Genomic DNA, 21,048 nt, shown 5'->3' with positions numbered 1-21,048 from the left:
ACACACACACACACACACACACACACACACACATCTGCATTTCTATTTAAAACAGGTTTGCCTGGGTGGGTAATTTTTCATGTCGATCAATCTCAACCCAACAGCGGCTCAACTCAGCGTCTTCACACTGCGACGCAGGAAGGTCAGAGCATTCAGCAGATCTATAAATACAAATCTCAGATTATCTCACTATCAGCTACCACTCCGGCACACACACACACACACACACACACACACACACAACAGGGTCGTCACGCTTCATAAAATTACATCTTCTGTAATAACAGTACATCACACGTAAATGCAATTATATGAAACTAAAACTTGATTTGTACGTTTGTATCCCGTGTGCTGTGAGTACGATCCTCAGATTACATCCACACATCCTTTATATTCTTTAAAATCTAAATACAAATTATACAAATCAGCCAGTTATGGTCAATGTCTGCTTTTAAATAGATATAATTGCCCACAGTTCAATAAAATCTCATTGCTGAGAAGACACTGGTAGGTTTTTAAATTAAAAATACTCCAGTATGTCTCTTCATATCCACTTTATTAGCCACTTCATATCATTCTACATTAGAACAATGTCTTACAGTTAAATTTTTTTAATGTTCCCTTTTTTCCTCCAATCTAGTTGTATCCAATTCCATAGCTGTAACTTCCATCACCGCTGCAGACCTTCACGCTGACCAAGCTGCAAACCAGCAGAGGCTACAATTGCAGCAGCAACAAGTAACCTGTTCAACCATAACCTCCCTAAGGGCGCATTCACATAACAAGAGGCAAAATCGTCGCTTTGTTCCGCGCTCGGCTTGAGCGGTGCAGTAAATCGTCATCAAAGTGTGAATATGAGACGAATCTGCATCAGTGTGGAATAAGCATCAGATCCAGGGTTACAGCTCCACATGTATCTGTGTTTATCTGGATTTTCCTCCCTGTTTCACTTTTAAACTTGTGTTACAGCTTCTGAGAAATGGTGAGAATCAGAATCAGCTTCTCCCAGAGTCTAAAACGCTTCTGGTTCAAAATAAAGCTTAACGTGGTTTAATGTAGTAAAAGAAGGAGACAGGAGCACTAAACTTCTCTTCATTATTACTGCTCATAAGTTCCTCCACTAATCACATTACAATGAGTCACATTAAGCTTTGTTTACTTTAAGCGTTGTTTGTTCTGTCTGAGTCGATTTTACCGTGTTGTATCAAACAGTTTGTCTCATTGGAAGAGCTTTAAAAAGGTCAGCGTGGTGGTGGGCGAGGGGCTTAGACAACTGCACCAAACAAGCACCAATATAATCTCACTTTAACATTGGTTTGATATGCTACCATATTTATTCTACAAAAATTAATTCTACTACAAATATTATTGCTCTTTAAAGCTAATTAACCACAAAGATTGTTTTGTTTTGGTGTTTTCATCTCTTTGTTCATCATCCCAGTTTGGATATTTATATTTGATTTTAACTAGTTTTAAAACGTCATCAGGCTGGTTTGAATTTATGGTTTTATATTTGTATTTATTTGTTTATTTTAATGCATTTTCTCCTTTTTAGAGCGTCCAATTGCCCAATTACGTCATGTTTCCTCTCCACCAATGCCGATCCCCGCTCTGATTGAGGAGAACGAAGCTAACCCACGCCCCCTCTGACACGTAGGCAGCAGCCGTATGCATCTTATCACCTACACTTTGATGAGTGCAGTGCAGCTCAGCGTTGTGTACGGGGAGACACACCCTGAGAGCACTCTTTTCTTATCTCTGTGCAGGCGCCATCAATCAGCCAGCAGAGAGAGAGACCACATCCGGCTTAGTCCCACCTATTTCTGGACAACAGGCCAGTCGTTGTCCATGTGGTTGCTCAGCCCAGCCGGCAGGCAGAGCCGAGATTCGATACGACGTGTTCGAGATCCCAGCTCTGGTTCCAGCGTGTGTTAATACATTTGATTTTAACTAGTTTTAAAACATCATCAGACTGGTTTGAATATACGGTTTTATATTTGATTTTAACTGGTTTTAAAATATCATCAGACTGGTTTTACAGAATGTGAATTATACAGTGACAATGGGGGGGTCAACTTGATATATTAGCCAACTAACAACCTAACAACATTTCTGTGCTGTGACATTTTGTATTGAAATGTGTTTAATACGTTTTCACTGAGCAGGTCAGTTTACCTAAAACACTGTGCCAGTCCAGAGAAATTTGCACTGGAACCAGCAAAAATAAAATCAATACATGGAACTCTGGAGTGTTGTGTTAAATATTTAATGGCAGCATGTGTGTATGAGTGTGTTTATAATGACGCCACAAAGCGAAATGACCATTTAGAGCGTTCAGTGCAAGCAAATTAATAATCTATGTTAATGTTTGATTATTTAATCAGTCCCTAACAACTGATGTTAACTATATAAACACAGAGCCAAATCTCTGTCTGTTCTTTGTAAAAACCTTCACCCTATGCTCTCTAGCCTTATAACAAACTCGAATAACGTTACTAGTAAATCGCTGCTCAGGGAAACACACTAATAATTCTGATATGTGATTATTGTGACTCAGCCTGCCGGTGCTTTCTGCACACGTACTCATTTTCATTTCTGGAAAACCACTGTTTATCTTGGCGTTCGGCCTTCAAATAACCAGCAGTCGAACCGCAGCACATTAGCAGCGTTTTCTAATCCTATTGTTTACGCAGCAACCTGAAATTAAATGCTTTTCAGATTACTTTACCGGGTTTAAATATGTTGCACAGCAATTAGCATCTCACCACGCCGCCATTCAAGCGCTCGTTCTGTCAGCTTAACCTTCCTGCTGTATGTGTACAAATTTCTGCTTTTCTCTTCGTGTCTGGTGTTTCTGGAGGTTTTCTGATGGGAGGTGCGGCGTTTCTTAGTCACGCTGCAGAGCTCCACTCACTCACGCTATTCAATATTCATGAGGACTGCAGAGAACCGGGCTGCTGAGTACACTGACTCGAACCTCGCTCGATCTTGTAATCACACTATTATTTTTTTTTATGAATGTTATTTTATTTATTTTATTTTAATAGTTTATTTAACAGGGACAATGCAAAAAAACATTGTTACATAAAATGCACCAGATGTATTGTATAAAAGGCTTCTAGCATAAACTAATTTGCAGCCCCAGTCCCTGGTTAGGCTTTAGTATCATTATTATTATTATTATTATTATTATTTTATTAGTGTTAGTATTATTATTATTGTTATTATCAATGAAAATTTTATTATTATTTTATTATTATTATTATTTTAATTTATTTATGTTATAATTTTTTATTATTGTTAATATTCATTTAATTATTGTTAATTATTTTTATTATTATAATTTTTATGAATGTTATTATTATTATTATTTTATTGTATTATTTTAATTATTTATTATTATTGTTAATATTCATTTTAACTTTTTAATTAATGTTAATATTATTATTATTATTATTTGTATTATAATTTTTATTAATGTTATTATTTTTTATTAATTTAAGTATTATTATTATTATTATTGTTATTTTAATTTATTAATGTTATTATTTTTTATTGTTGTTAATATTCATGTTATTATTTTATTACTATTATTATTTTTATGAATGTTATTATTATTATTATTATTTTAATGTATTAGTATTATTATTTATTATTATTGTTAATATTCATTTTATATTTTTTAATCATTTTAATATTATTATTATTTTTATTATTAATATAATTATTTTTAATATATATATTTTTTTAATATATTATATTTTTAATAATGTAATTATTAATATTTTTGTATTAACTTAAGTATTATTATAATTTCATTATAATTGTTATTTACATTTATTGATGTTATTATTTTTTATTGTTAATATGAATTTTTTTTTTATTCATGTTTTGTAAAGTAACTAGTATTATTATTATTTACTATTATTATTATTATTCGTTGTATTAATGTTATTTTATTATTATTTGTTTTATTAATGATATTATAATTTTTATTAATGTTATTATTATAATAATTTTTATTAATGTTAGTATTATTATTACTGTTACTATTTGTTTTATTAATATTATAATTATTATTTATTAATGTAATTATTATTATTCATTTATTAATGTTATTTATTATTATTATCATTATTATTATTATTACTATTAATATTAATATTATTAATGGTAGTACTATTATTACTATTATTGTCATTAATATTTTTTGTTATTTTTATTAATGTTATTATTATTATTATTATTATTATTATTATTATTATTTGTTTTATTAATGTTATTATTATTCTTTCAAATTCAGACCGTCAGATTAGAAAACTTTGCTTATGAAATATTAATAAAATTATATAATTATTTTCATCCCAGGCCTTGTTCGCGATCACGTTCTGTTGCTGTTCGAGTGAATAAAACAGTGAGAACGATGTTGCTAAGCAACTAGGAGCTACGGATGCTAACTAACTACTGATGCTAATGGTTCACACGGCCGTTAAGCTTTTTCCAGACGATTGGAGGCACAGCAACAGTGGAAACTCAAGCTAGAAACTCAAGCTAACAAACGTTTTTAGCATAAACTGCTAAGAAAGCGCCACGTACAAACTCAATTCTAAATGACTGCTCATTTAATCTGTATTTAACTGAAAAAAGTGCAAAGACAAAATGTTTAATACTTCAACAAACAGCTTTAATGTTTTTGGTATGACGACGATGTTCTGCTGTGTTGCAGCTGCATCTTTTCTTATTAATAATGTTTTTTAATTGTTAATTTAATTTAAATTTAAAAAAAAAAAAATTAATTCAAGCATCATATAGCGCAGCATCTGCCCCAAAAGTGCGGGTCTACATCATTGTACAATGCTTCATAATGCTCTGCATGTTTTCAGTTGCTGACAGGTCTAAATTGCAGGCAGGTCTGTCTAGCACCTGCACTCTCCTACTAGGAAGCCACACTGTCACACACCTTCCGATCACTAGCTATTCATATTCAGTGCAGGGACAGTGGTTTTAGGGGACAGTGGAAGCCTAGTGGGTAGAGCAGGGGTGTCAAACTCATTTTCACCGAGGGCCACATCTGCATCATGGTGGCCCTCAAAGAGCCGATCGTAACGTATCCTGCTGTGATTGCTCTCTGCATTTTAAGTCTTGGACAATTTGTTGTTTTTCTTGGAGGCTAAATTCTGTGTTTGGTGTCTAAATGCGAAATGTATTCTGTATATTTATAATGTATATCTACATTTATATTGTTCTCCTTTATCACAGACACGCCTCATAACACGAGACGTACCGGATCCTCTTCTTAAACCACAAACTTGTTTTTACTTTCTATCTTTCATTAAATTTCCTCCTTCTGCTTCAATTTTCTCTTCTTGTACATGTTGGGATTATTTGTAAATATTTCTCAACATGACTTGTTGGAAAGCCGCCTCAGTTAAACGCTGATGTGGAAACACTGACATCTAGCGGAGGGATGCGGTCACTTTGCAAGTCACAAAATCGGCATGCATTGTGGGAGATGCAGTTTATGTACAATTTTACAGTGTATTTTAAGACAATCATACGTCTTTTAAGCTTCCACAGCCCTTGAGTTTGATAACTAATAGCTTTGGGCTATTAGTTATAAGATTGTTGGTTCAAATCCAGGCTCTGCTATGCAGCCACTGTTGGGTCCTTGAGCAAGGCCCTTAAACCTGTCTGCTCCAGGGGCGCCATACAATGGCTGTCCCTGCGCTCTGACCCCCAGCTTCCAAACAAGCTGTGATATGCAGAAATAGAATTTAGTTGTACTGTACACGTGTAGATGTATATATGATAAATATTCAATCTTCATTCATTCTTCTTCTTTGTATTAACGATACGTAACGGCAGGGCTGTGCTATACAGGGTTTATTTAAAGTGGCTTTACATGGCATTTCAGGGACTCATCACTTGACGCAAGGCATGAACACCCTGGAAAGGGTGCCAATCCAGTCAACCCGAATAAGACGTCCAACAAGACTCACAGTCAGGTGTCCACATACCTCTGGCTGTACAATGTATGTATTATCTAAAAAATCCCCAGCACCAGCATTCAGTCAGATCAACCAGTAACACCACATGGCGCTTGAGGGTAGAATTAAGGACAAGTTTCTAATCCAGATATGATCTGGAGCCGTGGGTCCTACTGGCAGCGCGTCAGAACTTCTTGGCTCTCAGTCTGATAAATCACATTAAAGAAATCCGAGCCTGAGACTCCACGTAACAACACCATCGATTTCTACTGCTGCTGCGACTGCACTGTACACACAAAGCAGAGCTCGGATAGACCAACACTGACTGATACGATCCAATGTTTAGTGTTTAGAGTCCAAGTGGATGGAAGAGAGAATCAGACCTGGACATGGAGATGCTGGAGGACTCGAAGCTTCATCCCGTTCTGTACTGACACTGACTGAACTGTTCTGAAATCTGTCCTGTCATCAATCAGTACTGAACTCACACTCTGTAGCTGACTCATGCAAACACACACACACACACACACACACACACACACATACGTACATATACACTCACTTACACTTACATACACACACATACATAGGCAAGGCAAGCACCTTTCATACACAGTGGCAATTCAAAGTGCTTTACATAAGGAAAAATTAAAAGCATTAAAACATTCCTGAGATCTAGAACCTCAGAAAGACTTCCTGTAAACATTTAGTTACAATTAAGACGACATGAAGTTCAAACAAGAGAGATAAAAATTAGGAACATGAAAAATTTAAAGAAAATATTGTAAAATATACCCTACAATTTAGGAAATATGAAATTAAACAAGAGAGATAAGCAATTAAAAACATGAAAACTAAAAGAAAATATAGTAAATAACTAAATATAAAATATACACACACATACAGTACATATACACTCACAAATACACTCATATACATATACACTTAAACACACAAACATATACAATCACATACACACACATAGTATACAATCACATACACACACATAGTATACAATCACATACACACACATAGTATACACTTACATACACACTGTACACACACAAACATATACACCCACGTAAATATACACACACATACATATACACTCAAAAATACACTCATATACATATACACTTACACACACAAACATATACAATCACATACACACACATAGTATACCATCACATACACACACATAGTATACAATCACATACACATATAAATAAACACATCTGTATGCGCACATGTACATATACACTCACATTTGCGCACACACACACATATCTATACATTCACACACACACACGCATATACACTCACATTTACACACAAGTGTACATTTACATTCCATACAAGCACACACACAAATACATATACACTCACACACAAGTATACATTCACACACACACGCACACACACCTAAATAAACACATCTGTACGCGCACATGTACACATACACTTCCATTCGCACACACACACAAATACATATGCGCTCACATACACACACACACACACACACACACTCACATACATTTTAAGGCCAAGTCATTTATTTGTGCACACACACACACACACACACACACACACACACACACACACACACGCACACACACACACACAGCCCTTCTGCCACAATGCTAACTAGGTGGATGACATATGTCTCACACTGCATGACGTTTACAAAAACACTGCAAAATTTATATTACACACACATACATAAGCACACACACACATAAACACACACACACACACACCATGCCACCATCGCCTGTCTGTATGGACAGATTGAGGAATGGAATTACCTAATGTTAACAATTTAAGTTGGTGTATGCCAACTTATTCGTTTTGGCAGGATGGTGGTCGTGTGCCACTCCCCTTCACCCCCCAGTTCACTGTCCCCTCTGCTTGACCCTGTGGAGGAAGATAAATGGGTCCCAATTTCCCAAATATCCTCACTATCATGAGTACCACTGTGGTGCTGGATGTAGGGTGGGTGCTGCACAGCAACATGAGTCACCAATATCTGGGTTTGACCGTTGTCTCAGCTTAACCTCTGAGTGGTTTTGCATGTTCTTACGTGTCTGTGTGGGTACTCCGACTTCCTCAAGACTTTCAAACCTGCATTAGGTGGATTGGTTATAATAAATCGGGTCACCATGTGCCAAAACAATGACTCAAAGACAGTATCACAGGCCACACAAATGCCCCTTCATACACTGCTGGTCCAGACTGGGCCTGTGGGTCACAGATTGAGTGGGTTTGTGGGATTGAGTGGGTGTGTCCCACAGTGTGCTGTTAGATACGTTAGATGGGTATTATTAGAGAACCTCTGAGTCTCCCACAGAGTGTGTGTGGAGTTATGTTAGCGGGTGGTCGCTGATACCCCAGCAGGACCGTGCTATGCCAATCAGAGGCCCTGTCTGCCCATGCAGGGGTCACACACACGCCCACTGATATTCAGTTTACACACACACTCAAAATGCTGCTGTCAGTTCCTGCAAACTAGCAAAAAAAATGTTTGAACGGACCCACAGACCCACATTTATGCTGGACTGAGAGCCCAATGATTAGGTATGTCACAGGTCCTTAGGTTTCAGACCAGCAAGATCATGGGGCCGGAACCGTTCAGGATTTTGGCACCAGTACTGGCACCATGCAAGTGGAAAAGTGCTAACACTGTTTTGGTTCATTTCCAAAGGTGCTGGAGGTTGAGATCAGAGTTTTGTGGTGGAAATGTCCTTCCACCAAAACAATTATGCTACCTCCACCACAATTCACAGGTCAAGTTGGCATTATGGGCTGCCAGCTGCATGGCTGTCAATAGCTGTGGACTTTATGCCACTCAGTCTTTGTCCCAGCTCTTTTTTCCACCGCTTTATCCTGGTCAGGGTTGCAGTGGGTCCGATTCATTGGGTATAAGGCAGGAAACACATTGGTCACCAGTCCATCACAGCGCGCACACACACAAACACATTCATACAAATTTTAGACTGAATGTCTTTGGGCTTGTGGGAAGAAAACCGGAGCTCCACAAACTCCACAAAGAAAGGATACTTGGGATTTGAACCCAGGCCCTTCTTGCTGAACCTTCCACTTCAATTTGAGGTAACAGCGCTTCCCACTGCCGCTCTATGATGATTGCTAAGCTGCCTGCTTGATTTAAATCTCCCTTTTGTGATTTCTGTGGTTTAAATAGACAAATTCAACACTCAGAAATGTGTCTATATACTTTTGGCTGTGCAGCGTACTCTCGTTGAGTTTCTCTCACCTACCAGCCTAGTACAATATTATCTCACACGAATAATCCTCACCAGCAATTTCTATCAATTATATGAATGCATCGGCTTGGCAGGGCAATTATGCCACATCAGCAGCGGTCAATGAATAAAGAAGCTAACGCTACACACCAGCGCGGAGGATGAATTAGAGCAATTAGCCGCGAGCTAAGAGCCTGGAAGCACATCTGAAAACTCATGAAGAAATGGGGTTAAGCACTTCGAAAGTCAGATGCATTATTCTAATGGTAGAACTCTCAACGTCACATCCACTCCAGGTTTAATCCTGCATTCACAGAAAGGACTCAAGATCTCTAAATAATTCAGACATAAACTACATGACCAGAAGTATGTGGACGCCTGACCACGAGCTGGTCAGACATCACATTCTCTAATAAAAAAACAGATGGGATTGAAATAGACTGACCTCTGTGTGATCTATTCAGCTAAAACAACAGAGAAGGCTTCTCACAGGACTTTAAAGTATGTCTGAGGGAATTTGTGCCCATTGGGCATTTGTAAGACTAAGAAACCCTAACCGTAACTTTACCCAAACCTAACACCTAACCTTACCCTAAAATAACCGTAAAATTACCTAACCTAACACATACATAACATAACCCAACCCTAATCCTAATCTAACCCTAACAAAACCCTAACCAACCCTAACCTTAATTAAAACTAACCAAACCCTAACCCTAATGAAACCCTAAACCTATCCTAACTCTAATAAAACCCTAACCCTAACCAAACCCTAACAAAACCCTAAACCTAACCCTAACAAAACCCTAATCTTAATAAAACTCTAACCAAACCCAAACGCTAACAAACCCTAACTCTAAATCTAACCCAAACCCTAACAAAACCCAAACCCTAACATAATCCTAGCAATATGGATGAGGGTATTTGTTTGGCTGAGTACTGATGTAGGTGGAAGCTTAACCTAACCCTAAAATGACCCTAACCCTCACATAACCCTCAAATCAACATAACCCTAGCTCTGACCTAACCTTAGCCCTGCCCTTATCCTAAACCTAGTCTAACCCTTACCCTAATTTAGCCCTTAGCCTTACCTAACCCTAATCCTAACAAAACCCTACCCCCAAACCCTATCCTAAACTTTTCTTCACGTCTCTACACAGAGAAGATCAGACGCAGTTCTGCTCTCATGCAGGTTCATTATTTCCAGATTTTTGTCTCTCAAAATAATGAGGGATTCATTTCCACCAGCCCAGGTTTTATTTTACACAAAGCTCATGGTGAAACGGATCACCGGCTGAGAGAGAAGCGACTGCGGCAGCAGAAACGATAGTGAGGTGTTACTGTGTCCCTTTCACCTTCTCCTCTTCCTCAAGGGCTTCTGTAACGAACGACCTCCTGCGTCGCACCAGAACAGCTGAGTCAGAGCGCGAGAGCGAGGTAGAACGAGCGCTGAAACCTGTACTTTTATCCTTTCTGGATTTAGTCCAGAGCGATGAGCTGATGGGCGGGATCGAGCACAGCGGCTGATCCTGACTCATAAAGCCAGATTAAGATTTCTGAACGCGTCAGGCATCAATAATCTACAGTACACATGGAGAGAGGCTGACCTTGAGAAAACACTTATCACGTTATAATCCGTTAAGTTAGCTTAGCTAAGACTTTGTGAATGCTTTTTGGCTGAAACATCACAACCCCAAACTGTCCTGAAGAGATTTGTTTCAACAAAATAATGTCATAAATTTGTACTAATACTAATGTTAAAAATACCTTTTATTTTTGGACTGGCAACCTTCTGTAACAACAGATCTACCGAAGTCCTTACTGGTGTACAGAAATGATTTGTGTTTCCTCAGTAAACTTTTCGGTGCCACTAGTGTGGCAGTGATACTTTAACCTTAACATAACCCTAACTCTAACATAACTCAACTTTAACCTTAACATAACCCTAACTCTAACATAACTCAACTTTAACCTTAACATAACCCTAACTCTAACATAACTCAACTTTAACCTTAACATAACCCTAACTCTAACATAACTCAACTTTAACCTTAACATAACCCTAACTCTAACATAACTCAACTTTAACCTTAACATAACCCTAACTCTAACATAACTCAACTTTAACCTTAACATAACCCTAACTCTAACATAACCCTTAAACCAACCATAACATAACCCTAACTCTAACATAACTCAACTTTAACCATAACATAACCCTAACTCTAACATAGCCCTAAACCAACCATAACATAACCCTAACTCTAACATAACTCAACTTTAACCTTAACATAACCCTAACTCTAACATAACTCAACTTTAACCTTAACATAACCCTAACTCTAACATAACCCTTAAACCAACCATAACATAACCCTAACTCTAACATAACTCAACTTTAACCATAACATAACCCTAACTCTAACATAACTCAACTTTAACCTTAACATAACCCTAACTCTAACATAGCCCTTAAACCAACCATAACATAACCCTAACTCTAACATAACTCAACTTTAACCTTAACATAACCCTAACTCTAACATAGCCCTAAACCAACCATAACATAACCCTAACTCTAACATAACTCAACTTTAACCTTAACATAACCCTAACTCTAACATAGCCCTAAACCAACCATAACATAACCCTAACTCTAACATAACTCAACTTTAACCATAACATAACCCTAACTCTAACATAGCCCTAAACCAACCATAACATAACCCTAACTCTAACATAACTCAACTTTAACCTTAACATAACCCTAACTCTAACATAACTCAACTTTAACCTTAACATAACCCTAACTCTAACATAACCCTTAAACCAACCATAACATAACCCTAACTCTAACATAACTCAACTTTAACCATAACATAACCCTAACTCTAACATAGCCCTAAACCAACCATAACATAACCCTAACTCTAACATAACTCAACTTTAACCTTAACATAACCCTAACTCTAACATAACTCAACTTTAACCTTAACATAACCCTAACTCTAACATAACCCTTAAACCAACCATAACATAACCCTAACTCTAACATAACTCAACTTTAACCATAACATAACCCTAACTCTAACATAACTCAACTTTAACCTTAACATAACCCTAACTCTAACATAGCCCTAAACCAACCATAACATAACCCTAACTCTAACATAACTCAACTTTAACCTTAACATAACCCTAACTCTAACATAGCCCTAAACCAACCATAACATAACCCTAACTCTAACATAACTCAACTTTAACCATAACATAACCCTAACTCTAACATAGCCCTAAACCAACCATAACATAACCCTAACTCTAACATAACTCAACTTTAACCTTAACATAACCCTAACTCTAACATAACTCAACTTTAACCTTAACATAACCCTAACTCTAACATAACCCTTAAACCAACCATAACATAACATAACCCTAACTCTAACATAACTCAACTTTAACCTTAACATAACCCTAACTCTAACATAGCCCTAAACCAACCATAACATAACCCTAACTCTAACATAACTCAACTTTAACCTTAACATAACCCTAACTCTAACATAGCCCTAAACCAACCATAACATAACCCTAACTCTAACATAACTCAACTTTAACCTACCTAACTCTAACCCTAAAAGAATAATGCAGAACTTATAATAATCTCAGTTAAAATGAGATTTCAATTCACTTTTTGACGACATTTTAACCGCTTGTCCAATTTAATAATCAAATCCTTTTTGAATCAATCATTTCACTCTTTCACATTCTGATCGACTCGGTTTTTACTTCACATTTTGATCAGATTTATTTTCTCTCTCTGAACTTTAAAGGCACTGAACTGAAAATCCCCCCCAAACTCATAAATACATAAATATATAACTAATTCGATTTATAGAGTCTGTGTAGAGGGGAAGAAAATCACTTGGTACAGTCGAGTCTCCTCAAGCTTCACTTTCCCTCCATTAGCCCTCACTCGCACCCTCTTGCAGCACCACTCTCTCCTAATGGAAGACGGTCGTGTTGGGCGTGGCTATTGTTTCCTGCCTAATGCCATTAGAAAGAACTTCCTCTGAGAATAAAGGATCAGTGGAAATCTCCGGTAACTCACTGTGCTCTCGGTATGATCTTAGCATGTAACAGTGTGGAAGCAGATCTGAGAGTAAAATGATAACAGCATGGGTCCATCTGGGTCCAGCACCACCCAGAAACCCTGGGCAGGGTTCAAACTCAGGGTGTTATAAGAATATATATTATAAAATGTATATACGACCATGATATAGTGCATCTGTGGTGCTTTAGGATGGTGACTAGTTCCTGGGACATTAATCCAGGAGTTTATATCAGCACAGTCCTGCTTGGTTTAAGCTTAAGACGATAAACTGACGTTCATAACAAGATGACACATACCTAGATCTGAGCTGCAACCTGAACGTCTGAATTATGGACGGCACAAGTTAAGTATCATTAGAGTAGGATTTGCAGACTCTAACCTTAACCCTAATCTTACCCTAACACTAAAAAATCCTAACCATAACCCTTACATAACCATAACCCTAGCCAAACCCTAAACTAAACCCTCAAAAACCCAACCATAACCTAACCCTAGCTAAACCCTAAAGATTGAATAAAACCCTAATGTTAACCTAACCTTAAATAACCCTAGCCTAACCCTAACCCTAAACAGCCCTAACCTAGCCGAACCCTAATGCTAGCCTAACCCTAAAAACCCTAAACCTAACCTTACTTTAAATAACCCTACCCTTAGCCTAACCCTAGCCTAACCCTAGCTTAAGCCTTACCCTAAACAGCCCTAACCCTAGCCTAACCCTAAACAACCCTAACCGTAGCCTAAGCCTAAACAACCCTAGCCCTAGCCCAAACCTAACCCTAAAAATCCTAAACCTAAACTAACTCTAAACAAACCTCATCCCTAGCCAAACCCTAACCATAACCCTAGCCTAACCATAACCCTAGCCTAACCCTTACCCTAACAACCCTAACCGTAGCCTAACAACCCTAAAAACCCTAGCCCAAACCTAACCCTAAAAACCCTAAACCTAACCCTAGCCTAACCATGAACAACCCTGATCCTAAACACAACCTTAACCCTAAAAACTCTAATGCTAATGTAACCTAACCCTATCTCTAAACAACCCTAACCCTAATTTAACCCTAAACAACCCTAGCCTAACCCTAAAAAACCCTAAACCTAACCCTAGTCTAACCCTAACCCGCCCTAAGCCTAGCCTAACCCTAACCAGCCCTAACCCTAGCCTAACCCTAACCAGCCCTAACCCTGGCCTAACCCTAACCAGCCCTAACCCTGGCCTAACCCTAACCAGCCCTAACCCTATATCAGATTATATTTTGTACTGGCTGCTTTTTTCCATTCGTTTCTCCCCTGTTAGTTGGTGGTTCTTTAGCCACAGTTTCATTCTACCTCGAAATGAAAACCTACGTACGAGTTCTACTTTCTTCTCTACCAGGTGTGTGGGGATTTGCCTCCCCCTTACTCAGACATAGCCCTGTGTGTAGTGTCTGTATGTAGACACTGTCTGTATGGATCCTTGAGGTAGTGAGTTGGCGTAAATGACCGCTGTGCAACCCGAGCGCCAGCAGAAAAAAACGAGAGAATCTTAATATTGGCAGATCGGAACTTAATCCGAGTTTTAAATGAGACTTAAAAGGAGACACGTGTGATCAGCTGGGACTCAAAAGAAACAATATGGACACGAGAAAATGTTTTTATTTTTGTGTCATTATTGTTCAGGAGGACCTACAGAGAAATAAAAAAAGATCTATTTTCTATTACGACTCTCGTTGGGTTTCTCTTCACATCAGACTCAGTGATACTGAGCAGCAGGCATGGTGATTCTTTTTATTAATCGAACGATTGAATTTTAAATGTGCATTTTTTATTTCAGGACTGTAAAATGAACCACGGCGGCAGAGATCCGATCTGTTGCCAGACGGATGATGAATCAGCGGTCATTCGATGAAACCATCAAACACACACGAGGGCCTGGAATTAGAACGACAAGATCAAGGACCCAGCGGGACGTTCATCCTCCTGCGGGACGTTTGAGATGATAAACGAGAGTCTGGGGAACTGTGGGACGCGGCGGGTCGGCCAGATTCATGCGAGTCCGTGTGAACTCCACCCCGATCCGTCGATAACGCTGCAACGCTGGCATGCCGCTGAATAAGCACGTGCGAGTGCAGGACGTACAGTGAACGCACCTCAAGGGCATCACAGAGACAGCGGTCCTGATGAGGCGCCACGGCGACAGGAGATGCAGCAACGAGCATCGTCTTATATTCGTCAAGAAAGTGCAGAAGTATTAGGTCACTTCTTCTAATTCATTTGTTTTAGGTGTAATAAATCAATTCTATAAAGAAAATGATATGCCTCCAACTTTGCAGCAACAGTTTAGGGAAGGCCCTTTCCTGTTCCAGCATGACTGTGCACTTTCTTGGTTTAAAGAAACGCCATCGTCCTGCACAAAGCCCTTGACCTCAGCCTCACTCAACAGCTCTGGGATGAACCGGAACATCAACTGAGGCTTTCTTGACCAACATCAGGCCCAAATTCCTACAGACATACTTCAAAGCCCTGTGAGAAGCCTTCTCAGAAGAGCGGTTGTTGTTCTAGCTGAAAAAATCACCTAGAGGTCAGTCTGATAGGATGTCCAACAAGCTCATGGTCAGGTGTCCGAATACTTTTGGCCATATAGTGTATGTGGACCAGCTTTTTGAGCGTATCTGTGGGAATTTGTTTCTATTTACTTAAAAGAGCATGTGGCAGGTCAGGCACTTACGTTAGAAGATAAGTGAAGGTCTGGCTCACAATCCAAGTTTAAGGGCAGTTGTAGCCTAGCGGTTAAGTTACTGGACTAGTAATCAGAAGGTCTCTGGTTCAAGCCCCACCACTGCCAGGTTGCTGCTGTTGGGCCCTTAACCGTCAGTTGCTCAGACTGTATACTGTCACATGACTGTAAGTCGCTTTGGATAAAGACGTCTGCTAAATGCTGAAAATGTAAACGTTACTCTCTGGAATTTGTGTTCACAAATTGGAAAAAAAAAACATTTAAAAGCTTTTCTTTGTACTTTTGTCAGTTAACTAAAGGTTCATAAGAATGAATAAGCATGTTTTTGTTTTTATTGCATCTTACAAAATCTCCCAAATTTTATGGAAATTGGGTTTGTATATTAGACTTGATTATTTAGGAGACAATATTATCCAAAATGACTTCAATACAACTGGAGCTATTGAGGGTTAAGGCCCTTGCTCAGGGGCCCAACAGCTGTAACTTGGTGGTGGTGGGGCTTAAACCAGCAGCCTTCTGATTACTAACCCTGAACCTTAACAACTGAGCCTCCACTGCCCTGAGAAATAAGATGCGCTGCTGCTTTCACATCATCATCACATGAAAATCTTCTTCCCCTTAAAGCTTCTTTGAGCGTCCAAATAGGTGGAAATCAGATGGAGCTAAATCAGGACTATAAGCCTCTCTCAGTCTCTCAGACACGAGCGATTACTCCTCCTACTACACCCTCACCGCTTATAACCACAATATAAAAGTGAGGAAACGTTTTGAAGATCCCTCGTATTATTGATTCATTACACCTGTTAGCAATTGGCTAAAACATATGGATTCAAAAATTGAAAGGGTGTCCTGATACTTTTGTCTATATAGTGTACTGTCCAGAGTGTTTGTTCCATGCATGATTTATGACTGTGGTGGTGGTGGTGGGGCTTAAACCAGCAGCCTTCTGATTACTAACCCTGAACCTTAACGACTGAGCCACCACTGCCCTGAGAACTTAAGATTATAAATAAAATAGAAACACAGAATCCAACAAAACCCGAGCCAGTCCAGCAGCAGAGCTAAATAACCAGTTAGATGAGCTACGGCTGGCGCTGTTTACGTTCAGACCTTGAGGGCAGTGATAGTATAACACGTCCACTCATTCCATTCATACATCCGTTTATTCTGCCTTTATTTTAGGCTCCCGCCCCTCCAGGCCTGCACTCGCCTTATTGCACATAAAAAACCCATAAATAAAGTCGCTACACATCGTTTAACATTTTAACCCAAGGCTTGGTAACTCTGATTAATCCCAGACCGCTGATCGTCTCTTCGCCAGACGTCGTAGATAAAGACGTGATGCACCAGGGAACGTCTTTTACTAATTATTTGATGTTTTTTCCTCCTCACAGGAAACATTTATAGAATTCTACAAATTAATCACCATATCATGGAGTGTAAATGGTCTAGCGAGCCACATTTTGTCTGTGATTTTTACCGCGACCCAGGCAACACAACGATGCATCTTCTCCCTTTTTTAGAGCGTCCAATTGCCCGATTGCGTCGTGCTTCCTCTCCACCAATGCCGATTCCTGCTCTGATTGAGGAGAACGAAGCTAACCCACACCCCCTCTGACACGTGGGCAGCAGCCGTATGCATCTTATCACCTACACTTTGACGAGTGCAGTGCAGCTCAGCGTTGTGTACGGAGAGACACACCCTGAGAGCACTCTTTTCCCATCTCTGTGCAGGCGCCATCAATCAGCCAGCAGAGGTCGTCATGAGAGAGAGACCCCATCCGGCTTAGTCCCGCCCATATCTGAACAACAGGCCAATCGTTGTTCATGTGGCCACTCAGCCTTAGCCGACAGGCAGAGCTGAGATTTGGTACGATGTATTCGAGATCCCAGCTCTGGTTCCAGCGTATTAATAAAAATGGCAATCTGGTCCCACAAAATGTAACATAAAGCATCCACAACGATTGGCTGTTGTTCATACAGTGTGGGAGCCGGACGGGATCTCCCAATAGCTGATGCAATTATGACCTCTGCTGGCTGATTGATGGCGCCTGCACAGTATTGAGGAATAATGGGTTTATCAGGGTGTGGCTCTCCGTACACAAAGCTGATCCGCATATGAACTCGCCTCGTGAAGTTAAAAAGATGCAGTCGGCTACTGCACACGTGTCAGAGGGGGGATCAGCATCAGTAGAGAAAAAGATAAATAAATAAACCATTATAGCGCCTCACAGTGGCTCCTACTGCTCCATTACTGAAGGTAGAACTGAGGGTGTAACTTCATTTTATCATTTCTTCGTAACTTGCGACCTCAGAGTTTCTTTAAAAGGTCATGATGTTCCAAACACAGATGAGTAATATCAATAATAATAAAGTAATATGTTGGTCAAGAAAGCCTCAGTTGATGTTCCAGTTCATTCCAGAGCTGTTCAGTGGGACTGAGGTCAGGACTCACTTTTTAAACTCTATTTATTAAGAATTTCAAAAACAAAAGATATCACTTCTCTTTATAGTCAATAATTGTCATTTAATACCATCAGCAAAAAATGTTTTTGGTTGAGCTCGTAGCCACTGATGCAGTGCTGCTTTTACATCATCACATGAAAATCTTCTTCCCCTTAAAGCTTCTCTGAGCGTCCAAAAAGGTGGAAATCAGATGGAGCTAAATCCAAAATATAAAGGTGCGGAAACGTTTTGAAGATCCCTCGTATTATTGATTCATTACACCTGTTAGTAATTGGCTAAAACATATGGATTCAAAAATTAAAAGGGTGTCCTGATACTTCATGCATTTTCTCCCCATTTTCCTCCCGATTTAGCGCACTCAATTTTGTCCTGCGCTGCTGAGAGATACCCGATTACATCCGAGGAGAGCACGTCGCTGTACACACCTTCTCCGACACGTGTACAGCCCTCATCTTCTCACCCATGCACTTTGCACAGGCGTCTCTTCCGCCAATCAGGGTCCTTACACAGCGTATGAAGACCCACCCACCCACACATAGTCCGGCCCCCACCCTGCAGATACGGTGGCCAATTAGTATCTGCTGCAGGCACCGCCAATTATGCCCGGCAGATGGCGCCCAGCCGACCGGTGGCAACACAGAGTTTCGAAAGTTTAGAAACTCGGTGCTGGTGTGCAAGCGGAATATCCCGCTGCGCCACCTGGGCGCCCTGTCCCGATACTTTTGTCCGTATAGTGTACTGTCCAGAGTGTTTGTTCCAAACACTACATGTTTGAGGATGCAGCAGATGAACGTTTCTGATCTTGTTTTTGACAGTGACTGATGAGTAAATGAATTTCTTTTATAAAGAGTAAAAACAGAGCAGCAGAGTGGAGCTTTACTGTGTTAGACAGTTTAATGCACGTATTCATGGTTTATGACTCTGTAAAACTTCTTTATTATTTGTTGACTAAAGTGCAGCACATGCCAGCCAACGTCCATCCAAACCTGAACACACACTAGTAAAATCATAATCAGAAAACGTTGCTACACTGTCCAGCGGAAAACAACAACAATAAAACAACAATGACTACTGAAATCTAGAAGTAAAGATAGAGAGTAGAACGAAGGACAGTGGGCATTGGTGACAAGATACACACATCAGTGTCCAAAAAAGATGGGACAGTCTGCAAAAACCTGACTCGTGTGGTGAGACGGATGTAACCTCGTACTTGTGAGAACCAAAGACAGAAATATAAATATTAACCCCGGCAGAACGTTACTGTGGCCAAACAACCACAAAAACAGCAGGTTAATAACGGCTAAAGGAATGAACAGTGTAATAAAACCTGAGATAATCACAGAAACCCAACCAAAACAGGATACTAGAACAGAAAGTCAGGTGATCACTCCGACAGGAGAATAACTGTTAACATCCTAGTCTGAAAAGCCAAGTAGAAATAAAAATAAAATAAGAAGCAGGTTTGCAACTGTGCCAGCTACTCAACCCACCATTGAGATACAATCCAACGTTCGACAGGGAACCAAGATATGGTTGCCGTTATTTGTAAAAAAGACAAACCTGGACAAAGACGAGGCGTTTAATGCTTCACCTTCTCAAAATCATTGTCTGTTTTACCACCGCCTTATCCGATTTAGGGTCACGGTGGGTACGAAAAGTTCACTGGGCGAAATTCAGGAAACACCCTGGACAGGATGCCAGTCCATTACAGGGCAAACACACACACACACTCACCTAGGGGCAATTTTAGTAGCTCAAATTAACCTGACTGCACGTCTTTGGACTGTGGGAGGAAACCGGAGCTCCACACAGACACGTGGAGAACACTCTACACAGAAAGGACCCGGATAACTCCACCTGGGAATCGAACCCAGGACCTTCTCACTATGAGGCAACAGTGCTACACACCCAGGTACGAGGTGGCTGAAAAAACAAGGTGAAGATCTAAAGGATGGCACCTACAACATATACTGTGCGTGTAAATGAATAGTGAAGCGTGCATTTACACCAGTGTGTGCCAGCGATGTGCCAAGGTAGAGATTGGTATGCATGCAAGCATCTGGCTGGATTATGGAGCAGATTATATATATATACAGTATATATATATATATATATACATGTATATATATATATATGCGCAAACACGGACAATGATCGGCTCCGTCCAAGGGTGGGAATGCTGAAGGAAATCCCTGCTGTGACAGGGACGGGGGATAATGGAGATCAGTGCGTAATACGGAACTTCATATGAAATGTTACATAGCAAAATATAGTCATTTAATATTATTCAGTAACTATATTTTCTGATATTACTAAGCATTTTGTGGTATTAGAAATGAGCCAGTGCCAGTTTTGCTTTAGTAATATACAGATCCAGATAGACATTGATACAACAGTTGAGGGTACGAACACTGATCCATGATTATAAGCATTTCTAATTCAAGATGGTGATGTGGCAGGCAGGAATGTTCTGAAATCCTTTCTGCTGATTGTAAAATGGTA

General features: G+C 39.5%; 1 protein-coding gene across 2 annotated transcripts in view; it reads right to left on the bottom strand.

Annotated features, from left to right (window-relative positions):
- ank1b (ankyrin 1, erythrocytic b) overlaps positions 1–21,048 on the bottom strand; it is an 88,573-nt gene that overhangs the window by 65,979 nt on the left and 1,546 nt on the right. The gene's annotated exons all lie outside the window — the stretch shown is intronic.

The sequence above is a fragment of the Trichomycterus rosablanca genome, chromosome 16 (genome assembly GCF_030014385.1).
Source record: "Trichomycterus rosablanca isolate fTriRos1 chromosome 16, fTriRos1.hap1, whole genome shotgun sequence".
NCBI lineage: Eukaryota > Metazoa > Chordata > Actinopteri > Siluriformes > Trichomycteridae > Trichomycterus > Trichomycterus rosablanca.
Note: the sequence above shows the minus strand (reverse complement) of the source record. Positions and strands in the feature narration are given on the sequence as shown.